Source organism: Hyla sarda, chromosome 6 (genome assembly GCF_029499605.1).
Source record: "Hyla sarda isolate aHylSar1 chromosome 6, aHylSar1.hap1, whole genome shotgun sequence".
NCBI lineage: Eukaryota > Metazoa > Chordata > Amphibia > Anura > Hylidae > Hyla > Hyla sarda.
Window position 1 is genome coordinate 269,820,749 of NC_079194.1, and position 8,501 is coordinate 269,829,249.

Here is an 8,501-nt window from a genome sequence, read left to right on the forward strand (position 1 = left end):
ACCGGAGTCAGAGTTTGACTGCGGTCGGCTCATGGAAATTAATAAGGTTTGGGCCGGTTTTCTCTCTCCCCCCCCCAACCAGATCCCATAAACTACATATGTAGTGTGAACCCAGTGTTAAAGGGGTACTCCAGTTAATTATTTAGTATTTTTTAATTAACAGATTTGTAAATTACTTCTATTTAAAAATCGTAATCCTTCCAGTACTTAGCAGCTGTATGCTACAGAGGAAATTATTTTCTTTTTGAAATTTCTTTTCTGTCAGGAACTGCCCAGAGCAGCATAGGTTTGCTATGGGGATTTTCTCCTGCTCTGGACAGTTTCTGATACAGACATCAGATGTCAGCAGAGAGCACTGTGGACAAGACAAAAAAAAAAAAAGAAAAAGAAATTCAAAAAGAAAATAATTTCCTCTGTAGCATACAGCTGCTAATAAGTACTGGAAGGACATATTTTTTAATAGAAGTAATTTACAAGTCTGTTTAACTTTCTGGCATCAGTTGAAAAATAATAAAATATGTTTTCCACTGGAGTACCCCTTTAACAAGCTCTTGTAAAGTGAAAGTTGACAAACAATTAAAGTACATCTGTAGTGCAAAATAACTTATCCTTCGGATAGGGTATAAGTTATAGATTGCGGGGGGTCCGAGCACTGGGCCCCCCCCCCATGATCTTCTGGACGGGACCGCGGCAGTATGCTGGAAAGGGGGCGTTCCGTCCCCGCGGCAGCCGACATGCCCCCTCCATGTACCCCATAGAGATAAATTGAGGGGGCGTGTCTGCTGCAGCTTTCTGCCGGAGGACGAATCTGCACTTCCTGCAGACTGCCGCGGTCCTGTCCAGGAGATTGCAGGGGCCCCAGCACTCAGACCCCCCGCGACCTATAACTTATAAGTTAAGTTGCACTGGAGTACTCCTTTAAGGCTTCAGGCCGATTGATAAATATGGGCAATAATGTTATTTTCTACATTATTTTACGCATTTTTTTTGCTAATGACAGGTACACTAATCAAATCTGGTGCAAACAAACAGTGGAGCATTTACCTAGAACAACCAGAATCCAGCTTTCAAAAGAAGCAAACTGATTGTTGCTGTGGGCAGCTCGTTTACTGTATAGTGTAGTAGCCTGCACTTTTTTCCTGCACAGAGATATGTTGCATTCTGTTAGATTGTTATAAAAGCCAATGGAAAACAAATTCTGCAGTATGGCATAGCCGTTTTCTTTAGCATCTGTTTAGTGTATACAGTAGGTTCAATTTACCCCTATATTACACAGCCATTATTTCACCTAAAAAAAAAAAACAGCCAGTTTTCTCCTTTGCATTCTCCTCCTCTTTTAACCCCTTAAGGACACATGACGTACTGGAACGTCATGTGTCCACTCCCGATCTATAACGCGGGGCCACGGCGTGGCCCCGCGTCATAGAGGGTCGGGCCCGGCCTCTAACAACGGCCGGGACCCGTGGCTAATAGCGCGCGGCATTGATCGCTGTGCCGCGCGCTATTAACCCTTTAGACGCGGCGTTCAAAGTTGAACGCCGCGTCTAAAGTGAAACCGAAAGCATGCCGGCTAGCTCAGTCGGCTGTTTGGGATAGCCGCGGTGAAATCGCGGCATCCCGAACAGCTGACAGGACAGCGGGAGGGCCCCTACCTGCCTCCTCGCTGTCCGATCGCCGAATGACTGCTCAGTGCCTGAGATCCAGGCATGAGCAGTCATGCGGCAGAATCATCGATCACTGGTTTCTTATGAGAAACCAGTGATCAATGTAAAAGATCAGTGTGTGCAGTGTTATAGGTCCCTATGGGACCTATAACACTGCAAAAAAAAAGTGCAAAAAAAAAGTGAATAAACATCATTTAACCCCTTCCCTATTAAAAGTTTGAATCACCCCCCTTTTCCCATAAAAGAAAAAACAGTGTAAATAAAAATAAAAATAAACATAAATGGTATCGCCGCGTGCGGAAATGTCCGAATTATAAAAATATATCGTTAATTAAACCGCACGGTCAATGGCGTGCGCGCAAAAAAATTCCAAAGTCCAAAATAGTGCATTTTTGGTCACTTTTTATATCATGAAAAAATGAATAAAAAGCGATCAATAAGTCCTATCAATGCAAAAATGGTACCGTTAAAAACTTCAGATCACGGCGCAAAAAATGAGCCCTCATACCGCCCCATACACGGAAAAATAAAAAAGTTATAGGGGTCAGAAGATGACAATTTTAAACGTATTAATTTTCCTGCATGTAGTTATGATTTTTTCCAGAAGTCCGACAAAATCAAACCTATATAAGTAGGGTATCATTTTAATCGTATGGACCTACAGAATACATATCAGGTGTCATTTTTACCGAAAAATGTACTACGTAGAAACGGAAGCCCCCAAAATTTACAAAACAGCGTTTTTTTTTAAATTTTGTGGCACAATGATTTTTTTTCCCGCTTCACCATAGATTTTTGGGCAAAATGACTGACGTCATTACAAAGTAGAATTGGTGGCGCAAAAAATAAGCCATCATATGGATTTTTAGGTGTAAATTTGAAAGAGTTATGATTTTTTAAAGGCAAGGAGCAAAAAACGAAAATGCAAAAACGGAAAAACCTCCGGTCCTTAAGGGGTTAAGAGCCATGAGGGCTTATTTTGTGCAACCAATTGTTACTTTGTAAATACACTTTCTTAGGCTGCTTTCACCCTATGAGGTTCTCCCAATACACGTACGTTTGAAAGATAATTATTAACACAAGTTAAACAACCCCATTCAAGTCAGTTTTTTTTCGTTTACCCTTTATCACACGTTATAGCCCGTCATGACTAACGTACGTTAGTTATGACGGGATAAATAATGTGACATGCACTCATGTTTCGCACGTCACAAGAAACGGGTAAATTAACTTATGTTATTTTTAACATTGAAGTCTATGGCCGACATACGTTAGTAAATACACCCGTTAATGCCCATTATTATAACGGACGTTATTTTTTACTGAGCATGCTCAGAAGAGGTGACATCAGTAGATTCATGCAGTGCTGAGGGACTACTACTACTCCCATCATGGAACAGACTTGTTTCCATGCTGGGAGTAGTAATTCCCCACTGCGGGAGTCTGCCGGTGGCTGGGGAGGATACATTAGTGTTTGTACTACTACCACCCCCATCATGGAACAGACTCTGTTCCATGATGGGGGTTGCAGTACAGGGGCTGAAGGATTGAACGCAACGGGTCTCACTTCTGACACCTGATGCGATCAAAAGTTATTAAGCCGGCGGCATGCTCCGCAACCCTGCAATCACGATGTATATTTTACATTCCCCACGGGGAGCCCTGAATGGCCGGTACCGAGGAGCCAATCAGGGCTCCCTGCGGGATTTTTAAAATGGACATATGTATATTAAAAGTGTTGTTTGGGGGATGCATAGAGCGCTATATATCTAGCCACCCAGCGCATTTATAATATACCCCCACCAGCGCATTTATGAGTATATATCTACACCCTCCCGCCAGCGCATAATGTGACACCGCCAGCGCATTTGTCCTAGTTTTCTATTGCAGCGCTATAAGTGACAAGGGTATCTATCAGATCGCATCCAGCAGCCGCCGGCCAGGTGATCCTGATAGATTTACTATTCATTCATAGCATCAGCGGCTGCATATGTATATAGATGTGCTGGGGGGGGGCAGACATATAGCGTTATCTGCCCCCACAACGCTTCTATATACATATGCAGCTGCTGTGATATGAATGAATAGTATATCTGTCTGCAGTATCGGTCGAGCGGCTGCTGGATGCGATCTGATAGATATACTTGTCACATAACACATTTGTGCAGCGCTATGTGTGACAAGTATGTCTGTCAGATCGCATCCCGCAGCCGATGCTGCTGACATATACTATTCTTCATAGCACAGCAACTGCATATAGAAGCGTTGTAGGGGGGCAGATAACGCTATATGTCTGCCCCCCAGCACATCTATATGCATATGCAGCCGCTGATGATATGAATGAATAGTAAATCTATCAGGATCATCTGGCCGGCAGCTGCTGGATGCGATCTGATAGATACACTTGTCCCCTATAGCGCTGCAATAGAAAATTCGGACAAATGCGCCGAAAGGTCACATTATGCGCTGGCGGGGGTCATTTTTTATTAGTGCGCTTGGGGGCTAGATATATAGCGCTTTATGACCCCCCCCCCCCCCCCAACACTTGTAATATACATATGTCCCCTCACATTGTCCATTTTAAAAACCCAGCAGGGATCCCTGAATGACTCCTCAGTACCGGCCATTCAGGGCTTCCCGCGGGGAATTTAAAGTTTAAAGTAAAAAATACATTGTGTACATCGCAGGGTTGCGGACCATGCCGCCCGCTCCCCTGCTTAATAACTTCTGATCGGATGTCAGAAGTGAGACCCAGTGCGATTAATCCCTCAGCCCCTGTACTACAACCCCCATCGTGGAAAAGAATGTTCCATGATGGGGGTAGTAGTACAAACACTAAAGTAACCTCCCCAGCCACCAGCAGACTACCGCAGCCGGGGAACTACTACTCCCATCATGGAAACAAGTCTGTTCTATGATGGGAGTAGCAGTAGTCCTGGCTGTGGGAGTCTGTAGGCAGAGGTGTTAAAATGTCCGTACATTACGGATGTCATAAGGGGTGTTTGTTAGCATCCGTTAACAATACATAATAACGAACGTTTATTAACGGGTGAACTAGTGTGAAAGCAGCCTTACCATAAAATGTACTGGACAACCAAATAAATACAGGTTGGGGGATATGTATTAACCCATATTCATTGTCCATTATTGCACAACTTTTAACCCCTAAATGGCGACAGCAAGTTTTTGTTGCACGTTCATTTTAACTTTGCCTTTTGGAGACATAATGGGAGATTTATCAAAACCTGTCCAGACAAAAAAAAAGTTGACCATAGCAACCAATCAGATCTTTTTTTAAAAATTTTATTTTTTAGAGGCCTTGTCAAAAATGAAAGAAGCGATCTGATTGGTTGCTATGGACAACTCAGCAACTTTTGATAAACGTCATTATTATTATAGCCATATAAGGGCTACTTTCAGAGTTTGACTCCGGTCGGCTCATTGAAATTAATACAAAAATACATACTAAATTACACTATATCTGGCCCACAAAAACACACATTGAAGTTTAAAAAAAATTTTTTAAAAAAGTTGTTAATTTTAAATCAGTGGGAAACAGATTCTGCTGTTTGGATGTATAAAGTATCTGTTTTCTTTTCAAGGGGGATATAAATCTTATACATAAAAGGTGGGGGGGAAAGTAGGGAGAACCCAACCTATAAAAACACATTGTGAACCTTTCATTTATAAAAATAAAAAAAAATAATTAAAAAAGGAAATAAAACAAGGGCAGACTAGCTCTAAATGCAGAACAGTTTTTTTTTTGTTTATTATTATTATTATATTCGACCAAAGCCCCTGCAATAAACCCTCTCCCGCGCTATTCTGCCCCTTGTGCGAAGCTTCTTTCCGTTCCAGTCAGGGGAGGCGGCTGTTCTGTGTGAGGACGGTAGGTTGGGAGCTGTTCACTGTGATGCATTACCGCCAAATCAAGGTCGCAATAAGGCGCCGTAACGTCCCGCACTAAGGCGGCTTCTGAAATCCCAGCAGCATCGGAGCCTCCCCCCGCCTCACAACCACAGCAGTAGGAGGATGCGTTATGGACGGCTCCGGGAACACAGGCGTGGTTTTTATTTTTTTTATTATCCCCTCCACGATAAATGTATTAATAAACGAAAAATATGTCGATGCCAAGGCGCGGGAATACACGTCAGAAATATACATGGTATAACAATCCGCACGAAATAAAACGCATTAAAAAAATATAAAAAAAAAACATGCGGCTGATGAGCGGCGCGATAGTGCTGGATGCTCCGCCAAAACTAAAATGGGGAGAAATAAAAAGCAGCCGAGGGGGGAAAATGGAGGTCAGGCCCAGGAGCGCGGATGACTCCGAGCACCATCTTTCAGCCCAGCCCCGTCCTAGCGGCCGCCTGGGTGCACAGCACCTAATCTCCTCACAGACCGCGCTCTCAGGCCCGGACTACAGACATTTTACAAAATAGAAATAACGATAGAGGGAGACAAACACCCCCAACAGCCGCCCGCACCGGAGCCCCATCGTGACACCTAGAGGCCGGAGAAAGCTCCTGCAAAATAGCGTTTTTAATTCTCCTTACCTCTCTAGAGCAGCTTTTTCTTTGTTTTTTTCTGCTTTTTCGGAAAGATTCAGGTGATCCAGACTACACAACCGGCGGCAGATGAAAACGGAGGCGCCAGACGATAACCAGCTCACCGTTTAATCTCTCCAAAACCCCTGCTTCACAAGATGGCGGAATCTTCCGTTACGGAGCATGCGTAGACAAAGGCGGGGAACACAGGGTTTCTGGGAATTGTAGTCTGATACGCTCGCAGAAGTGAACTACATAACCGCGCGGGAGGTGGGGGCTAGTAGTCTCGCAAATGGGGCGGGCGAGAGGCGCCTTGGAGCTGAATGGATGTGTGAGCGCCAAATTTGAAAGCCGACGCCGTGACGTGGGGGAGTGTGTGTCTGTCTACATACACAGGATATAGAAGTTTACCTTAGCCTAGAGCTGTGTTTCCCAACCAGGGTGCCTCCAGCTGTTGCAAAACTACAACTCCCAGCATGCCCGGACAGCCGACGGCTGTCCGGGCATGCTGGGAGTTGTAGTTTTGCAACAGCTGGAGGCACCCTGGTTGGGAAACACTGGCCTAGTGTTTTCCAGCCAGAGTGCCTCCAGCTGTTGCAAAACTACAACTCCCAGCAAGCACAACAATGATACCCTAGTTGGGAATCACTGCATTTACCAGTATGGCGTGTAGTAGGCCTGTGTGTGTGTGTGTGTGTGTGTGTCTATCTATATATATATATATATATATATATATACACACTGCTAAGGCTTCCTTTACATATATGTGTCCTCAGTAGAGATGAGCGAACTTACAGTAAATTCGATTCGTCACAAACTTCTCGCCTCGGCAGTTGATGACTTTTCCTGCATAAATGAGTTCAGCTTTCAGGTGCTCCCATGGGCTGGAAAAGGTGGATACAGTCCTAGGAGACTCTTTCCTAGGACTGTATCCACCTTTTCCAGCCCACCGGAGCACCTGAAAGCTGAACACATTTATGCGGGAAAAGTCATCAACTGCCGTGCCGAGAAGTTCGTGACGAATCAAATTTACTGTAAGTTCGCTCATCTCTAGTCCTCAGTCCTGCATCGGAGGAAAAATGAAGCAAGAACTGATCCCATTCATTTGAATGGGACAGTTCACAATCATCCGGCGTCTCCGTTTAGACGCCGGATGATTGGACTCGCCAGACCGGCACAGACAGGGGAACGCAGCAAGATCTGTCCGGCGATCATAAATAATGGACGCCATACGATACACAACAGTTGTGGCAAGTTTCGCCAGAATTGGACACCTCATATATGTAACTAGCCTAACTACGGTATATGTAACTCAAGGCCAGCGAGTTGCACATCCCTTTTGAAACATGAGATATATTTGTACTGCCATACAGGTACAGGAATTTTTGTTTGTATGTGTAAGGCTCGGTTCAGACTACGGACCTTCCGCCGGAATTTTCGCTTTGAAATTTCCGGCAGAAATTCCGCATACTATAATGCATAGTGTAGTGAATGATTTTCCGTTCACAAATTCACACTTCGGAATTTGTGAAGCGGAAAATCCGGATGAAAAATCCGCTAGAAAATTTCTGCCTGAAGAAAGGGGTTGCTCTTTCTTCAGGCGGAAATCCTAGCGGAACACATAGCAGTCTATAGGAGACTGCAGTGTCCGCGCGGTCCTAGCGCCGACTAATTCAGTCGGCGCAGGCGGAACTCGGAATCTCCGGGCGGAAATTTTCTGCCCGGAGATTCCGTAGTCTGAACCTAGCCTAAGGGGAACATTCACTCATGCAGATTTTCTGCTACAGATTTTGCTATTCATTTAAGTCATTGGGCAGCAAAATCTGCTGAAGCAAATCTGCAGCAGAAAATACCCACGTGTGAACGTACCCTATATAAAGTTATTTTTGCCCCAGTTTGCCGGAGTTTAGGTCATGTATGACCTCAAGTATATCAAAATGGTGCTCGTTATTTAGAATGGCTAAGAAGTTTCAAAGTTTGATCTGGGCTGGAGTGACATCCTGCCAAAAAAATTGCCCCAATTTTAACTCCTTAAGGACACAGCCCATTTGGGCCTTAGAGGGGTACTCCTCCCTTAAAGGAGTACTCTGGTGCCCTCTTTTTTCATGTTCTCCCGTCCAGGCTGCGAAATAAAAGAAAACGCACTTTCTCTTACCTGCCAAGGAGCCCCTGGAGCTCCGGTACAGGTGTTCGGTCCCCGAGCTGTATTCTTCTTACTTCCGGTTAGCCCAACACGTCACACGGAGCTTCAGCCTATCACTGGCCGAGGCGGAACATCGCTGCGGCC

General features: G+C 44.6%; 1 protein-coding gene across 2 annotated transcripts in view; it reads right to left on the reverse strand.

Moving 5' to 3' along the window:
- The window catches only part of CTCF (CCCTC-binding factor), a 43,629-nt gene extending 37,216 nt beyond the window's left edge, over positions 1-6,413 (reverse strand). The window contains exon 1 of one of the 2 annotated variants that reach the window (XM_056527284.1): positions 6,224-6,413. The gene's annotated coding sequence lies outside the window, so the exon portion shown is untranslated. The remainder of the gene's footprint in view (positions 1-6,223) is intronic. The other variant, XM_056527283.1, reaches the window with a different exon arrangement.
- Positions 6,414-8,501: the final 2,088 nt, after the last annotated feature.